The 18,844-nt window shown below is 41.5% G+C and overlaps 1 protein-coding gene across 26 annotated transcripts in view; it reads left to right on the top strand.

Moving 5' to 3' along the window:
- NRXN1 (neurexin 1) overlaps positions 1 to 18,844 on the top strand; it is a 728,940-nt gene that overhangs the window by 549,725 nt on the left and 160,371 nt on the right. The window lies entirely within an intron of this gene.

The raw sequence follows: 18,844 nt of genomic DNA, 5'->3' as shown, positions 1-18,844 counted from the left end.
TACTTTCCTGGTGTAACTGGTAGGGCCTGGGTGGACTTGGCAAGTGTCAGATGTGTCAGAAAGTTTCTTCTTTTTCCCCGGGTCTGCTCTATGTAGAGGACTTAAAGACGTACTGCTTTACTAATAATGCAGTGTCGGTCTATCGGGGTTACAACTATGCTGGAGCTGGGGTGGGATGGTGGAGGGGTGGACCTGGTGCCTGAGGGAGCAGGAGTCCGCTTGCTTGGGGAGCAGCTATGGCAGTAACATTGCAGAAACACATCAGGCACCCCAGTGAATACTTGAGGTCCTTTCTGAGCTTGTACAGGTCATGTTGGAGCTTACAGGAACGTGATTTCCTTGCTGCTGGAATGTCGGTCAGAGCTGGCTTGAGCCCATCTGTCTGAACTGCTGGTGCCCCTCCTGACCCGTCTGTGATGTGCCCCTTGGTACCTCCTGAGGAGGTCACTAGGTTTTGTCATAGGCTCACTGTTTCAGTAAAAGAAGTAAAAATTCTTTACGTTTCTCTATTAGCTGCCATGCAGATACTTAAATATTGATTGTATTAATGAGTTGTGTCAAAACAGATTTGGAATGTGCTGTAACAGATGTGGAAGTTGAGTTGGTTGGACGCTTTTACAGTGCTGCCCGCACACCAAAGCTGTGGCTAAGAACACTATTTTTGATCTTCGAGCCAATCTTTCTCCTTCCATAGAGGAAAAATATTATTTTAGCTAAAGAAAAAGAAAACAAAAGGCCACTTCATCCCTTCATGCAGCATTTTACCTCTCTCTGATCAGCATTGGCAGCTGTTCATTTTCTGCCTGAGTGAATTCAGAAGAAGTCATTTACCTTACGAGTGATGAGTGCTGTATGATACTTGCTTGTCTGTATCTTACTAGCGTTTAGTCTCAGCCTGACAAAAACCGTCCATTTCTTTCTGGATCTGCTAGTAATATTTCATCGATCTAATTATTCATTATGTTTCTGAATTGGGTCAGAAAACAAATCATCTAATAGAGACAGCAACTCCGTTGTGCCACGCTCAGATGAATTCGGGAGGGAAAGAGTAAGCCAAACAATGATCTTAGTTTTACAGGAGAAAGGAGGGTTTCAGATTCAAGCAGCGAGTATTACTAGACAACAAGTTGTCTTCTCTGAAACAGATTAACTTTTATTGCACTGCAATTTATTCACTACCATCTTATTTCCATTTTGCATATACTCCTCAGTCCATCCAGATGCCTTTTTTGCTGATGTTTTTCCACTTGGGCTTAACAAATACCAATTAAACACACTACTTTTGAGAGAGAAAAATGAGGGTTACTGTTTATGTAAAAGTTAAGGAGAACAGTGGTTTTCTTGCTGTTTTTCTTCTTAAGTGAAAATTTGCAAGGCTGAATCGGACTGTGTCAACATCATTTCATTTTGATTGCTGCTTTGTATAGTGTACGTAAGACTATAAACTAGGGCTGTGAATGTTAGTTACCAAGTAGTAATGAGGAGCATCTCCAATAAATGTGTTACACGTAAATGGATTAAAAATGTGCATGTTCAGTTTTTGTGCTTAGTAATATGCTGCTATTCTGTAATGCTTTAGATGATAATATGTGCAAACACTGACTAATAAATGCCGTCAGTGCTGTGCAGCCAGCACTTTTCAATGCTGCCACCACTGTAAAGAGAAAAGTAGTGTTATCAGTAGCCTGGAAGAGTAATAGAACTGTAAAATATCTTGAGTAAATGTTTTCTTCTTCATCGTCTTTGCAGACGTTTGGTCCTAGTATCTGAACTTGAAGAGTTTTAAGCAATGAAAACAGCTGTTAGTCAAGAAGGTGGGAGAACTCGTTCTGCAGCCACTACACAAGGGGCTGTTTTTATTACAAATGGACATGACTTCACCTGTAATGACAGATGCACATAAAATTTATTCCAGCTGAGAGAGTCTCTCTTTCTTTTTCTCCTCTGTCAAGTGAAAAAAGTTTTACTCAGAAAAAAAATTTATAGCGTAGCATTTAAGTGCAATGCTTTTTAGCCTCTGCAGGAAATTGAGATTAAAAGCTGAATTTTAGAGAAGTCCTGAGCTAAAATTTTTGATTGTCCTGGATCTTAAACCAAATACGTATTTGTGTGTGAATCTGCAAGGACGTAATAGAGCATATGACCTGGTATACTTCAGAATATATTTCTCTTTGAAAGGTGAAGGTGTCTGTTAGATGGAAGAATTGCACAGAAAGGCTCTTGCCAGGTGTTGCTCAGTTGGTTTTGAAGCAGTTGTTCTTTCCTGGTTCCTGCTAGAAATCACTAACCTCAAGAATGAACTATTCCAGCCTTAGTTCCCATCAGTATGTACGTTGTACCAGCCGAATAATGCATTTGCGTAGCATCAGGCTTGCAGGCTTTGGGGGTTAACTGTAGCTATAGGCTTGGAGAGAGCCAACACAATGCTTACCCTTCAGTGTGGGAAAAACTAGCATTTATAGGTGGGGGGTTTGTTTGTTTTGTTTTAAGAAAAGTCGTTCATTTAGAGGTGTATAAAAGAAGAGCCAGCATGAGCATGATAGAATCAAAGAATTGTCTAGGTTGGAAGGGACATTTCAGATCATCAAGTCCAACCATCAACGTAACACTGACAAAACCACCACCAAACCGTATCTCTAAGCACTATGTCTACCCGTCTTTTAAATACCTCCAGGGATGGTGATTCTACCACTTCCCTGGGCAGCCTGTTCCAATGCTTGATAACCCTTCTGGTGTAGAAATTTTTTTCCTAATATCCAGTATAAACCTCCCCTGGCGCAGCTTGAGGCCATTTCCTCTTGTCCCATCGCCTGTTACTTGGGAGAAAGGACCGACCCCCACCTGGCTACACCCTCCTTTCAGGTAGTTGTAGAGAGCGAGAAGGTCTCCCCTCAGCCTCCTTTTCTCCAGGCTGAACAACCCCAGCTCCCTCAGCCTCTCCTCATAAGACTTGTTCTCCAGACCCCTTTAAAAGGGGCAGTTATGAAGAGAATAACTTGGCAGATGATGCTTATATATTACAGATTTTTGTGATGTCTGACCCCATTAACAAGGGGTAATATTTAACAAGGATAATAAAAAGGAGAATTAGGATTTCAGTTACTTTTAGCAGGGTGTTTTCTCCCCTTGTAAAACTGTCAGATGGCCAGAAGTGGACAAAGCATATTTTCTAGCATATAGGTGTTTGCAGGAGACGTGAGCTGAACTATCAGTCTTGCTGCTGTTAACAGTCTGATTATTCCCAAAGTAAGAACCAAGCACTTTTAGGGTTGTTGTATGCTTTCAATGATGCTGTCTCAGATATTTATGTCTAGAAAGTTTTGGAAAGTTTTTTGGATTGGATGGGGCAACAGCTTTCAGATTACTTGTTCCTGCACAAAATATCTTGCTTGGGATGGTTAGTAGACTCAAACAGTATGTCTGGGTGTAAGTCAGCTCTTCCTGAGGGATGGAAGCCTTTAGAACCGAACGCAGATGGGGAACAATCCTGGTTTATATCCTGAATATTACAGAATCACATGGGGTTGGAAGGGACCTCTGGAGATCATCTAGTCCAATCCCCTGCCAGAGCAGGTCCACCCAGAGCAGGTTGCACAGGAATGTGTCCAGATGGGTTTTGAATGTCTCCAGAGAAGGAGACTCCACCACCTCCCTGGACAGCCTGTTCCAGGGCTCTGGAACCCTCAAAGGAAAGAAGTTCCTCCTCATGTTTAGGTGGAACTTCTTACAACATATTTAATGTATTATTTTTTTATTTTTTTTTTTTTAGGTTTCTTAGCATTCTCTGGATTTTTTTTTTTTGTTGTTATTTTGTCTCAACTCTTTCAGCACATCACATAGGCGATATTGGTAAACTGGCCCCATGTTGAAATCACACAAAGTTATGGCATCAGACTGTACTGGAAAAGCTCCTTATTCTCATTGTACATGCCAGTGCCTTTTAACTGTGCTTGCTGCTTTGGAGCAAAGCCATTTGGATTTCCTCATAAATTTCCCATTAGTTTAATGCAGTTAAGTTTATGCTGTTGGGTCTATTTTGTAATCTTGTTGTCTATTTTAGAGCTCAAATACTTCAAAAAGGTGTATTTGACAATATTGATCATTGGAATGACTTCCTATTAAGTCATTTTCTTTCTAAAAGGGAGCCATTAATTATGCCGTTTTTCTCTCTCTTAGGTTGTTATTAATTCAGGACTCATTATCCTTTTCTCCTGAATAATCTCTCACGAAAGGTCTTGACCAACATTAAATAAAAGAAATAATAATAATAAAAAAATCAATTCTGCATGTAGCTACAGGCTCCCGTTTGTTTACCATTTAAAAAATGCTTTGAAAGAATAGGTTACAAACTGTAAGCTGCCTTTATGAAGCCACAGCCCTGTGGTTTATTCAGTCTGTATTTATCACGCTGCTGCATTGTCCTACCTTCACCTGATGCTTTAGGGCTGGTCCTGCAGGTTCCTGGCTGAAGCCACCTTGGAGGCTCCTTGTGGCTGTACCAGTGTCCCGCCAGTCCTGGTGCCAAGCAGAGACCTGCCGCATGGCTTGGGGAAGCGTTTGAACCCTTAGCTCTTTGCTGGAGCAGAGAGACTTCATTTTATTTTTGTTTTGGAAGACGGATCATCTGGGAACAGCCTGCCTCACTCCTTAACGATTGTAGGCCCGAGGTGGGGCCGGGATGGCGCTGCACATGGGGGTTCCCAGCCCAGGGACCCCCCACTCACAGCCCCAGACGGAACCAGGAAGTCCGCGGCAACCAATCAGGCGCGGAGGGGGCGTGGCCAGGAGCCGCGCGGGGCTTTAAAGGCGCTCAGAGCAGACACTGGGTCGCTCGGCGGGGCGGCGGCGGCAGCGGCGGGAAGGGCTGAGGTGAGCCCGAGGGGAGGGTTGGATGGCGCTCCACGAGAGGCAGAGGATCCTCTGCCCTCTTGTCACCGGTCAGAAGGAGGGGAACTAGGAGAGGATGGGGGTCAGTGGGAGCAGGTACCTGCTCGGGGCAGCAGGAGAGTCCCCTCCAGGCCTCCCCCGCCTTCCCAGGTGCCCGTACAGAACAGACAGGGGCCTCTGGAGACAGATGATGAGGGAATGGAGGATGCTGATAAAGCCCCCTCCAGGGAGTTGCCGAAGCAGCCAGCTCCATGTATCAAGACAGCTTCTGTGAGGAGCAAGAGGAGGGCGATAGTTCTAGGTGGTTCCATTCTGAGGGGAACTGAGGGTCCCATGTGCAGGCCGGACCCTTCCCACAGAGAGCTCTGCTGCCTCCCTGGGGCCCGTGTTAGGGCTATAACCAGGAAGCTTCCTGGCCTGATAGGGCCCTCGGATTATTGCCCTCTTTTGATCTCACAGGTAGAGAGGGATGAGTTAGAGAGCAGAAGTCTGAGGGCAATGAAGAAAGACTTCAGGGCCTTGGGACGACTTGTCAAGGGTTTGGGAGCACAAATCGTGTTCTCCTGTGTCCCTCCAGTTTTGGGGACTGATGAATGGGTTAACAAGATCAATGCCTGGCTCCAAAACTGGTGCTACCAGCAGGGCTTTGGGTTCTCTGATCACAGTTTGATTACATGCTCTGTGTTGAGTGTTTATGGGTAAGAATCAAGGGGAAGGCCAATAAGGCAGACATCATGGTGGGATTTTGTTGCAGACCCCCAGCCAGGATGTAGAGGTTGATGAAATATTCTATAAGCAGCTGGCAGAAGTCTCGCGATCACTCGCCCTTGTTCTCGTGGGGGACTTCAGCTTCCCAGATGTCTGCTGGAAATATAACACAGCAGAGAGGGAACAGTCCCAGGGGTTCCTGGAGTGTGTGGAAGACAACTTCCTAACACAGCTGGTGAGAGAGCCAAGCAGGGAAAGAGCCCTGCTTGACCTGCTGCTTGTTGACAGAGAAGGTCTGGTGGGGGATGTAAAGGTTGGAGGTTGTCTTGGGCAGAGTGATCATGAAATCATACAGTTTTCAATTCTTGGAGAAGCAAGACGGGGAGCCAGCAGAACTGCCACCTTGGGCTTCCAAAGGGCAGACTTTGGCCTGTTTAGGATCATGGCTGAGAGTGTCCCTTGGGAGACAGTCCTGAAGGGCAAAGGTGCCCAGGAAGGCTGGTCATACTCCAAGGAGGAACTCTTAAAAGCACGGAAGAAGGCCATCCCCAGGTCCTGAAAAATGAGCCAATGGGGAAGAAGACCAGCCTGGCTAAATAGAGAGCTTTGGCTGGACCTCAGGAAAAAAAGGAAAGTTTATAATCTCTGGAAAAGGGGGTTGATAACTTATGAGCAATACTAAGATGTAGTGAAGCTATGCAGGGGGGAAATTAGAAGGGCCAAAGCTCAAGCAGAACTTAACTTGGCCACCATGGTTAAAGATAAAAAGAAGAGGTTCTCCTTTAATATCTAGTCTACAAAGGACTGATTTTTCCTTCAGGCATTTCTCTTCCCAGCTGACATAGACCCAGACCCGTAGGCCATAGACCAGCCTCGACACTAAGCAATCACGTTTTCTTTAATGAAAGAATGAAACATTATAAATTAAATTAACAATAAAATGAACAAGAAAGTGCTGGTGCCCTGCTGCTTAGGCAGGGATGGGATTTGGCTGCTGTGAACTTGAGTCCAGATTGTTACTTACAGCTCCCTTAAACAACCATCCCAGAAAAATGCATCCCAGAATGTCATTAACTGGTTAAGAAGTATGATCCTTCTCATCCTGTCATGCACCAGTAGACATCTTCTCACTGTATCGTTGACGTGCATAAGTTACCCTTGCTATTCTTGGTGCCATGCCACTATGGCACAGTTTTGAGCTAAATGGTTATACATAGTTATAGTGATAGGACGAGGGGTAATGGTTTTAAACTGAAAGAGGGGAGATTTAGGTCAGGTATAGGAAGAAATTCCTTACTGTGAGGGTGGTGAGACACTGGAACAGGTTGCCCAGGGAAGTTGTGGCTGCCCCATCCCTGGAGGTGTTCAAGACCAGGCCGGATGGGGCTTTGAGCAACCTGGTCTAGTGGGAGGTGTCCCTGCCCATGGCGGGGGTTGGAACCAGATGATCTTTAAGGTCCCTTCCAACCCGAACCATTCTATGATTCTATGATAGTTGGAGCCTGCTTATAGCTGGTAAATGTGCTTATTTCCCCTCCTGTCATAGGCATCTGATTCTTGATAGATGATACCTCTAACTATTCAAGTCTGCTGACACCATCAACAATGTTAGTGCCTAAGCCCTTCATAAAGCCTGTGAAAACAGTTTCTGTTTGTTCTTTTGCATTATAAGTAATTTTTACCATGCCAAAGCCTACACCAGAACTTGCCTATGCACATTTCGCCCTTTCTGTACTTCCATAGTGGGGGAGATGAGGTTAAACACATTTCATGTCTCTCATGGTCTTTCTGAGCATGTTCTTCGATGGTCCTTTATCGTTCTTGGGACATGCTCTGGCTAGCTCAATCACAGGAGCACAAGTAGAGATGCTGAAAGAGACCCTGTCACCCAAACCTGGGCAGACTCTACCCTTTCCAGAGAGCAATCAAGAACATCTTCTCTACTTCTTCCTCCTTTTCTGGAGATCTCTGGACTGGAGAGAGAGCAGGAATGCCCTTGAAGTGGTATGTGTCAAAACAGGAGAGCAGGCAGGTCGTGAAGTGTCTTATCCCCAGGAAGCAGAAGATATGCCAGAATGAATTCTTAGGAGTTACTGGGATGAATACTGGCTTACTGAAAAGAGTTTTCCTCCACACTGGGTGTTACGTCATCCTTCTCCACTTGCCTAGCATTATTTCTAGCCCACAGCTTTTGTCTGCCCTTTGTTTCCACTCCTATCTCCTTCAAGAAACATCCATTTGTAAACCATTCTGTAACTGTTGGGCATGATTTTGATTTTTAGAGGATTTATTGTAGCCTTAGTGATTTCTGCTGTGTTTCTTTTGATCGTGCTTGTAGTCTTAGTTATGAGATTGATAAGCAACAGTTTCCATTGCTTGATATTTTATAGGTATTTATGGATGCTATAGCTGTACCTTCTCTGCTTAGCTCCTTTTAACCAGCCTCCTGAAAGCTTTAAAGGTTTAAAATTTAGCCACTTGAAATTCATCACAGCTGCTTGTCCTTGATGATTGTTGTCTATTAGTTTTTTATGCACAATTGCATACTCACTGCAATTGCAATACAATACTTCTCCCGCATTATCTTAGGAAGAAAATGCTAGTTTCTACATATTGCATAAGATGTAATTGAGAACAGTTTTCTTTCTTTTATGCTGCAGAATTCTCATACAGAGTCAATATTTTTCTTTAAATTGCCATGGGTATGTTCTTTAAATACCTGATTCAAGGAAAGATGGCATAAGAGAGGTTTGATAAGGTTTATTTTTCTCTGTGAAGCTAACCTGTCAACAATATATGCATAAGGTTTCCTGGAAAAGTTGCCGTTTGCTCAGTCAGTGGTACATTTCCAGTAAGGTATGGAATAAAGTCTCGTCAAACTGTCACTGAATGACAGGCTTTGCTTACCGTAGGCTGCGTGACGAACAGAGGGAGGTATTTTAGGCTGTGATTTTGAACATTGGCATGGTTGTATGCAAGAAGCTTTCCTAAGAGTAGCAGAGTATTTCTTTTCCATCTGGTATATTCATGTTTTCGTGATAATAAATAAAATGTGTGCTTTCAAAATGGGAAGCCATTTGAATTAAACTATGTCTAAATATTTGCAGATGTCAAAACGCATTTTTCAGATGTTGAATGAAAATTGCATCAAGAAATATTTGTATATACAGGATAGTGGCTGAATGTTTAACTTTGTGAATTTAAAACTGACCAATTCTTGCCCGTTGTAGCTTAGTAGACTGCAAGATGAAATATTTTTTTTTATTACTTCTTAAAATTCACTCATATGCTCAGAATGTGTTCCTATACTAACTATTTAAATAACTGAAGCATTTACATTTTAATAATTCGTAGTTCCCTCTTGTTAAAAATTCTAGAAACAGTATCTGAAAATGACAGAAACAATTTAATGAAAACTTAAATTCTCTAGTAAAAATGTATGTACTCAGCCATGCATAACAGATCAGGGGCTGTAAAACAAATAATATCTTTGCAAAGATTTGATTTGTTATGTGCAAGTTGCCTAGTAGCTGCTCTGTGTTATGCTGGTCTACCCTTGCCTTAGAAACACAGCACTGACTTAATCAAATCTCTGTACTGGTTCTGTTCTTGAGTTGGTCAACTGCAAACAAGAACCGAGGTGAAAGGCTTTGAAGCTGATGATGTCTGTTTAATTACCTTACGATTCACTGCTTTCCCTCTTCTTAATTAAGCTAAAGTAATAACGAAATCTGTTTGACAACTGTACTCTATAAGTCACCAGTTTGTTGCTCATCTGGTTGATAAATGGGCAGGTAGAGGATAATTCGTTTCTGTCCTTTTGCTAGCTCTCAGAAATGAAAGAAGGAAGATAGAGGTTATTTAGAAAGATGTTTTTTTAGAAAGATGTTTTAGAGTCTCTATGTTACTACCACAATTTTTTGTAGAAAAGGGACTGTACAGAATGGAATTTGAAAGGTCCAACCAGACAAAAAAGAATCCTCACAACCTAACCAGCCATCTGAATTTCCCACACTCTTGCTGTCCATGAGGCATCAGCATATTTTTACAGGCTGAGGGCTTCAGCTCCTCTCGGGTGTTAGGAAAGAGCCATCGAATGATGTCTGCAGACAAGGAAAACCCACAGTTTGCCAATATTTGATTTTTCTATTGTTAGTTGCTATGAAGATGTTGCCTTAATGTGATTATTGCATGCACATGCTACTAAAGGTCACTATGTGGTGTTTAATATTTAGATTGACTGAAGAACGTCAGGGAGCCAAATCAAACAATTTTCTTTCAAAGTATGACATCGATATTAAAACCCAACTTGTGCCTCGTTAATGAGGAGGTGATTCCTAGGGGAGCTTCCTGGTAGCCAGGCTCTTTGCAATACTTTTCGTGGTGCAAGATGGTGCTAGATCATGAACTATGACAGTATAAAGATACCAAGCATGCACTGATGTTAGTTGTTATACTTATGTGCATGCTTGTGCTACAGTGAAGTAGTATTGGACTAAATAAATTAAATTGACAGGAGATCTATAGTAAAACCCATGTAAATGTTTACTGTGATCATTGAATCTATTGTTGCCTTGTGGAAATCTCTATGAATGACTTAAGGGTAAATGTATTAGTAGGTGGGGAATAACCAGGAGAATTTAAAGTCATTGTGACCTTAAATATCTAAAGGAGTAGCAGCAATTTAGTAGAATGTAAAAGATAAGCAGAAGACTTCAAAATGCACAAACACTCACATTTGGATTTTGCAGCCCTTGTACATAGTAAGATGAATGGGCAGGATGTTTCTTCTTGTGATTAATTTATAAATGATAGTAAGTATTGCATCAGCTTCCAGAGTCCTGCTTATTTCTGTATCTGATCTTGCTAAACAAGTGTTTTATTAAGAAATAGATGTTTAGAAAAATGACCTCGTTCCTTTTTTACTCTGCTGGGTCGGCTGTTTACCATTTACTTACTGTGGGTGAGCTCGGCTATGTAGCTGTTAATGGGCTAATCCGGTCTGGAGTTCTACAAGTCCTTGCTGATTTTGTTGTCATAAACATGTTATCTAAGATAACCCTTCCTGGGCTAGGAGAAAGGCGCATCAGACCTTAGGAATTCTAGAAGCAGAGCACAGAGAACACACACGATTTAAATCTGAGACACAGTTATGAGGTTTCTTCAGTATCGCTCCAGCACTTTTCTGCATCTAGATTGCTACTTTCTCCATGCTGTGGATCAGGCTGCATTCCCGTCCCAGTTGTAATGGCAGGCTGGAAGAAGCATCTGCTAAGGGCTGTTCTCTACCTTGCATTGTTAACAGCAATGAACACAGGCTGTTTCATTGCTGGTGTCAACTATCATAGAATCAGAGAATGGTTAGAGTTGGAAGGGACCTTAAAGATCATTGAGTTCCAACCCCCTGCCATGGGCAGGGACACCTCCCACTAGACCAGGTTGCTCAAAGCCCCCTCCAGCCTGGCCTTGAACACCTCCAGGGATGGGGCAGCCACAGCTTCTCTGGGCAACCTGTTCCAGTGTCTCACCACCCTCACAGGAAAGAATTTCTTCCTAATATCTGATCTAAATCTCCCCTCTTTCAGTTTAAAACCATTACGCCTTGTCGTATTGCTCCCCTCCCTGATCAAGAGTCCCTCCCCATCTCTCCTGTGGCCCCCTTTAGGTACTGGAAGGGGCCATAAGGTCTTCTTGGAGCCTTCTCTTCTCCAGACTGAACAACCCCAACTCTTTCAGCCTGTCTTCACAGGAGAGGTGCTTCAGCCCTCTGCTCATCTTTGTAGCCCTCCTGGACCCGTTCCAACAGGTCCATGTCCTTCCTGTGTTGAGGACTCCAGAGCTGGATGCAGTACTCCAGGTGGGGTGTCATGAGAGCAGAGTAATGATGTTGATTGTGATTTGGCCCCTGTAAATAGACATATGCATGAGTATGTCCTGAAGATAGAACTATCACTAGACATGTATTAGCATGGAAAATGTCTGACTAACTTGGCCTATTTGGAACAAATATTTTGGAGTACTTGCTTGTAATGGTCACCCAAATCTACGTACCCAGGCTATGTGCTTGTGTACCTTTACAGTCCTTGTAACTTCACCTTGTACACCGTATTTTCAATACATCAGTCACACCAATATATCCAAACTAAAAAAAAATACAAATCATCTGGTGTGTCACTTCCAGCATTTCAAAGATTTTCTTTTGTCTTGATCTTAGATATCTGATTTCACTAACTGTCTTTGAAAGACTATACTTGTGTGCTTCCACTGGTGTTTCAAAAACATCCAAGTGACCCTGGAATCCTGCTGGGGAAAAATGGCATTTTCCCAGCAAGGCACAGTGTTCCTAGGGGACCCACACAGGATACATGCTCTTTCATCTCTCTCTTAAGAAATTTAGACCTATAATTTATAGAGCTAGTTCAGGGGTTTGTTTTTCCTATTTTTTTCCTTTTTCTTTTCTGACAATATATTTCTTGTTCTGAGAGAACATTGTCTCAATTCTTCCTGCTTCAACAGAGCAAGCCTGTCTTTTCAAGGACAGATCATTAATTCTTGGTGTATCCTGTTAAATTTTGCATGCCAATATTATCGAACTCTCCAAAGAGATGTTTTGGAATCCTTCTCTCAACTACCCCTTTAGCCCTCAGGAATCATTGTCTTCCATATGATTCATTTGTTATTGCTGGATTGTGGGTTTTTGGTTTTTTGTTGTTGTCGTGGTTTTGTTTTCTGCTACTGTGGTATGCATTTTAATCAGTCTTGTTTCTCTAGAGAATCATAGTTCCCATTCCTCCCCAAGTTTAGCTACCTAGAAGATTTCAACAAATTTTTGATTCCCAGACCAGACTGTTTCCTATATGCACTTAGTATTTCCTGACTGTAAGTCATCCAAGCCATAACCTTGTGAGTGATTTCCCAGACATAGCTACCAAACAAAAGTGTTCTTGGTGTTGAAGGCACACGGCTCTTCAAACAAGATGGTTATGAGGAGGAGGAGGAGTTAACCAGTTCAGTAGCTTGAACCATGTGGTCATGCTGTAGAGTGGCTGAGGTCATTCTTTTTAGTAATTACCTGAAAACCTTTGGAGAGAAGCATGCACAATAGAATAGAGAATAACGAGAGACAGAGATTGAAGCAACTGTTCCTGAAAAGTTCTGGACCATCTTCCTTTTACTCTGGTTTCCTTTCATCTTTATGTGCAGAGTTGGGAGCGAGAGCAGTTGTTTAAACGTGCTTTTGTTCAGTTCTATCACTGAAACAACTTTAGATTCATGCTTTTCAGTGTCTGAATTTCCAGGGACTCTGAACACCTGTGGTTCATGCTGCCTTCAGCTTTGCAGTTGGAAGCACCGAACTTTAACCATCCGATTGTTTAGGCCTCCTATATTTTTCCCCATCCTCTTTATTTATTTTCCTTAAATTAGTAAAGAGGAGTGAATTTATTTTTTTCAGTTAACTATTTATTTTAACATATTTGAGGGGTTTTATCATACTTGCTCAAAGTCAAATTCTCCTTTCTGCAAAGAACAAATGAAACATGATAATGCTATTTAAATTATTTTGCCGTGTTCAGAGATGCTTAGATCTCAGCATAATCTCTTGCACAAAGAGACAGAGAAGACAAACTAGTTTAATTTTGCTTTGCTATCAGTAGTCTGAACATGTGCCATGTATATTTTCTTGTTTCTGCAAGAGGCCAATTTTGGAAGCATTTGCTCATTTCTGATGCTGACTCAGTCTTGCCATGGATCTCATAGAAACTGATGCTTCTATAAAGTCCTAGTTCCTATAGATGTGTGTCTTTATGAGAATCTCAGCTGTTGTTTAAAGGCGGGTGTTTATATATCACTGTTATTATGTTGGAAGTAAATTTGGAAACATGAGCCCTGCTGTCCAGAAAACTGCAAACAAATATGCAAATATATTTTTAATCCGGTCTTGTAATTGGGGGACGTGGTTCATGATTTCTCAATGTTTGAGTTTCTATATTTATTCTGTCTTATAAACAGAGCCTAAATAGTGAAGAGTGTTTATTGCTGAATTTCTACTGTTACGTTTTATAAAAGACTGTCAGAGTCCAAAAAAAATCTTTGCTTATTGGTGTAACTTTCTGTAATCAACCACTGACTGAGGCTGTGAATAAGTGTTAATTGCAGTGGCACTAGAAATACTAGAAACAACGAAGGAGAAAGCAGTGGTTCACCCAAACTTACTCTTCTCTCTGGAACCATACACAGACCAAATTAGAAATTCTGCTGCATTCAAGGGTTTCTTCTTGGGTTGTATCACTGATGCCTTGTTCCAGTAATATAAAATTGTGCTTTCATTTCTTCAGTCTGAATGAGAAGATGCATTTATAGAAAAACTTGAAGTTGTGGAACTGCATTCTGAATTGGATGCCAAAGCTAGATGGCTGGTGTCTAAATTTGTGTTGCTCTTGTACACTGCCAGAATTTTACAGCCACTGCTCTTCTTTTCTCTATAGTTTTCTGGACCTTGATATTTCATACTTATCCTTATTTTGAAAATCTAGCTTATCTCTGTATATAAAGCTATGAAGGTTGCTTATCCAGTGTGTAAATGAGTTAAACTTCTTCTCAAGACAATGTTCTGAGGGTCTTGTAGACACAAAGAAATCCAGGTTCTCATTATTGTTTTCTGTGGAATATGTGGCTGCACCAAAGAAAATGCCAGATTTTATTCTGGTCTGAATAGCTGCAATTGGCTCTAAACCTGCGATTAGATGGGTGAAATTCACCTTCAGATTTTACATACTCTATGTGTATTAATTGTTCTTTTTCGTTACACTGGTACACTATTTACTCAGCCATATTATGCTAATTTTCTTTGGGTTGGAGGGAACCACATTTATTAGGTGATGCAAGTTCTAAAATTTGGCTGTGTACTTCACAGATCTGAAAATCTGCCATTCCTCTCTCGGGTGTCATCAAACTCAGGTCCTTGGTGTCAGGGGAACTGCCAAGATGCCTTTTCCCAGGTTGTCCCCAGCATCTTTAAAATATCTTTATACTTTTCTTTTATCCTCACCATTCTTGCTATTGTGTTTCTTTTCAGACATCTTTTCTCTTGACTGATCATGGGTAGAGCACCTCTTTATGCAGACCTCTGGTTTTGTACCTCTCGGTAGACTCTAATTTCTTAAATTTCCATCTCCTCTGTTCTTTATTTTTTTTTCCTTTAAATATGATGCCCAGAAATATAGCTCAAGGGCTATTTCTACTAGGTATAGCAAAACATCTGTGCTTCTGTTTTTATTGCGGATTCTCTCGGCAGCGCAAACAGCTAGGCACTTAAAGATAATGAAATGAAGGCTCTGAGTCTGCAGCTAATGACAAAGTTGCGGAATTTGCATTTTTTCTTCTTTCTGTTTTTTTTCCCAACATCCTAGATTTTTGTCTCAAGTCCCGGTTTAGATGACTTCTGGCTTCATGTGAAATATTCATAAACCAGAGTCACAAAGGTTCTGTTAAATACAACAGAGCTCTTCTGAAGTTCAGTGATTTTTTGAATGTTTTTTTTTTCCTCCCCCACTCCTGAAAGAATCCAAGCAGAACGTTTTTTTTTGTTTTACAGAAAAGGAGGCTAAACCTCCCGTCGCATCTTCTGCGGGTAGGTGTCTTGCAGTGGCGATGCTCAGGTTGTGCAGTCACGGTTACACCTTGAGCCCAGGACCCAGCCAGACTGATGTAACCCACAGAGATGCTGCAGACAGAGACTGAGGAGGCTGTTACAGCTGATCAGGGCAACAGGATGAAAGATTCATATCAGGTTTTGGGTGTCAGTGTCTTCTTCAAATACCTTGCCCTTATTTGCCCTGCTTTGTTATTGACAGAGAGCAAACACAGTTGAGGGAAGGGAACGATAAGCTCCTCACGCACAGAACCATCCTTAACTGTCAGTTACCAAACTGTGCCCACAACAGTTATTTCTCAAACCAGAAACTGAGTTTGCTTTGTCTTGTTTTAAACTGCAAAATTACTCAGCATTAATAATGAAGTGCATAGTATTTAACCAGAGAGAGCATTAAATTAACTTTTCTTCTTGAAACACACATCGTATCTATCATGAAAGGCATATTTGCCTAGAGCCTAACTGGTACAAATAGCAATAACATAGCTAATTAATGTCCGCTCATAAAACTAATGACTGTGTTCTTTGCAAGTGGTGGCAAGTACAGTGTTTTTACTTTTAGTCACCTGGCTTTGAGTTTTTTCTAAATCAGAAGTCCTCTCCATAGTTTCCGCTTTATGTTCTGCACCTGGTGGTCCCAGAAAGCATACGTTCTTTTCAAACAAACCCAAATCGGGACTAGGCAGTTATGGTTCATCCTGTATCTCTTTTATTATTTTTTTTAAATTCTGTATGCTGTTGTGTTTCATTATCATTTCTCTTTGAACCTTTTTACAACTCTAAAACCTGTATCTTTCTGTTCTCAATAATCATTAGGGTAGATCTGTTTTATGACCAAGCTTGCAAAACCCCATCTTGCGATTTGCATGCCTATGTCAGCATTTACACAATGCAGGCATTCAGAGAGAATATCTGGAAAGTTTTTTCAAGGCATCTTATTTTGAAATTTCAGCATTTATGCAAGTGATTCTTGACCCTTGGGATGAACTCTGTTAAATTGAATTGAGTTGCTATAAAGCTAAAAATACACTTTCCTTAGCTGCGGGGCAAGTGATGATGTTAAAGCTTCAGGCTCCTGGCTATACAGTCGCCAAAAGCAGAATTCCAGCTGAGTTCAGTGACATTATCTCACCCGAAGCCTAAAACTACTCTTCGGTTTGCTGCTGAATGTCACCAAATGTGCAGATGGGAGGGAAAGTAGTCATGAACTTGTAGCAAGAGGGGGAGAAAGGAAGAAGAAAGACTGAGCTCTTAAAAGCTCGAGAGTTGTAAGGACCAGAAAACTGAGGCCTGAAAAGACACATAAGGCATTCGTATATCTGTAGATTTGGAATGGTTTGGTCTTTGCAGATGTGCCAAGCATTTGGCAACTGCAGTTCGAGTCAGTGGAATTATACCAAGTGACTTGTTCATCTGAAAGACCCAGTATAAAGTGGCTGTGAGAACTGGAATTCCCTGCTAAGACAATAGGAAATTAAGGAAGAAAATCCAGAGGACATTATAAGGAGGTTTAATCCAGTTAGAAAGGATCATCCCTCCTGCTTCTGTTAAATATTGACCGAGGACAGTGTTGCCTTCTCACAGGTCCTACCACAAGTATACCCCCACAAAAAAATCTAACCTATAGAAGAGTAGGGGTGCTTTTAACCCCACTAATAGACCCAGTAGCAGGGATACACTAGAAGCTTCACTTAACTCCCCTCGGCAGCCAGTTGTATAGTTGCAACGTGTTCCTAATAGCCATTCGGTCCATAGCATATATTTTGTTTGCAGTGCTGCTGATTTCACCCAAGCTTTTGGGGTTTTTGAATCCTTTTTTTTTTTTTTTTTTCCCCCCCTGGAGCAGTAGCACAGCTGTGTGCCCCTGCTACAGTACTACAGTATTATTCAAGTGTTGGTATGGGCGTCAGCTGCTGTCAATGGCTGCAGAAAAATCAAAGGTAACAGGTCCATAAAATACCCTGAATTTATTACCCATTCCCTGTTTTCAGGTTTCTCTAACAGGCTGCTGCATTATACGCAAGGCTGAAACACTGGTTTCTACCTTCTCTCTACCTTCATGTGCAGCCTCTTGCTTTTCACACCCTCTCAGTCCAGCGTGTGCAACCTCGGGCTCTAAATTCCACTTTCTCCGTGGAAGACGGCGATGGTGTTTGCTTGCAAGTGTGTTTGGCTGGCTTGACTAATCAAACCAGTTTGTTCACGATTAGATGAAAATAAAATGCATGGAAAGACAAGGTCTTCCTCTTCACTTGGGTTTATACCAAGATATTTCACCATCGGTTAGCTTAACCCGAGTTATTTGTTACAGGTTTCAAAAATTAGCTGTACTATATGGCATAAAACTGCTCTTCAGAGAGCAGTAGCTGTAACTTTAGCTGTGAGGAGCAGAGGGTGGATAGGCTTTTGGTACTGGCATCTGAGGAAACTGAGTTACAAAGCTTCCTGTCTGTCAAAAAGTGTCAAAAAGAATGAGATCTGCATTACTTCTTCCTTTCTGTGCTGGGTATTGCACTCCTCTAGCGAGGTGGTGTCTGTTTGGCAGGTTTGTCTGTTTCTTAAGAAGTTTATTATTAGCTGCGTAACTATTGGGGAAGAAGCAGAACTGGGAGAAGCAAAGGGAAAGGAGCTGCTGAAATGTTCACAAATGAGTTACCGTTGCAAAAGTGAGCTGTTTGCCTGCCAGTCATTTTTCATTTTGTTCCTCAGAACTGAATGCCTTATTTTCATTTCACTGAATATTTCAATAAAGTCACCTTTTGCCACCAGCATTTATCATCTACGTTTTCCTCCTTGCATCATGTTTAAATCTCTCTACCTTGATTTTTTTGTTTGGCGTATATTTATTTATTTACTTTTTTACTTAAAGCCTTATGCCATTAAGCAGTCTGCCACCAAAACAATAAATGGGTAAAGAAATAAATGTGTTTAAAGGAACTGTCTGCACTGCGATTTATGCAGAAGCAGCTGACTCTTTCAGGTGCTGAAGAGCCGCATTGTAGCTTTGAAAGTGACGGGCTTGAACTGTGAATTGAGTTTCCTTCATGGAGCTGACCTCCAGGAATCTCTTCCTTTTCAACTGCAAGAATAAAAACTTCTCCTAGTTTCAAAGTTTGTCTCTTTCTTTAGCTGTCTTTTCTTTTCCTAAACCTCTCTTGATGATGTTAGAAGGCTGGGACCTTAGACAAGTTGTTTTTGTACCATTTTAGCGTTTTACTTTTTCTTATGCTCTGGCTTTGACAGATTTGCTAAGGAACTGGAACTACCCAAGCTCGCTCACTCGATGAATTGCTTTACCTTTTTGGATCTCAAGCTCTGTTCTGCTCGGTCTCTAATAATTCCTTTCAGGAATGAAGGATATGGCAGTAAAGATGCCTTAAAAACATGTTCCTTAAACTTAATGTGTTTAAAAAAATAATAAATATTTAAATCTGTACTCAAGTTCAGCCTGAATGAGAAATGACCCAAAGATATTTCATAACTCTTGAGTTATGCCTTTCACAAAATGGACTATAAGGAGACGTAGGAAAATAAAATCGAGGGCTAGTTAACTTCCACTCACTTCTTTCAGTCCATTCATAAGGAAAATAGTCCTCT

This window comes from Numenius arquata, chromosome 2 (genome assembly GCF_964106895.1).
Source record: "Numenius arquata chromosome 2, bNumArq3.hap1.1, whole genome shotgun sequence".
NCBI classification, from domain to species: Eukaryota; Metazoa; Chordata; class Aves; order Charadriiformes; family Scolopacidae; genus Numenius; species Numenius arquata.
The sequence above is the reverse complement of the archived record's forward strand: the minus strand, read 5'-3'. Positions and strand labels throughout refer to the sequence as shown.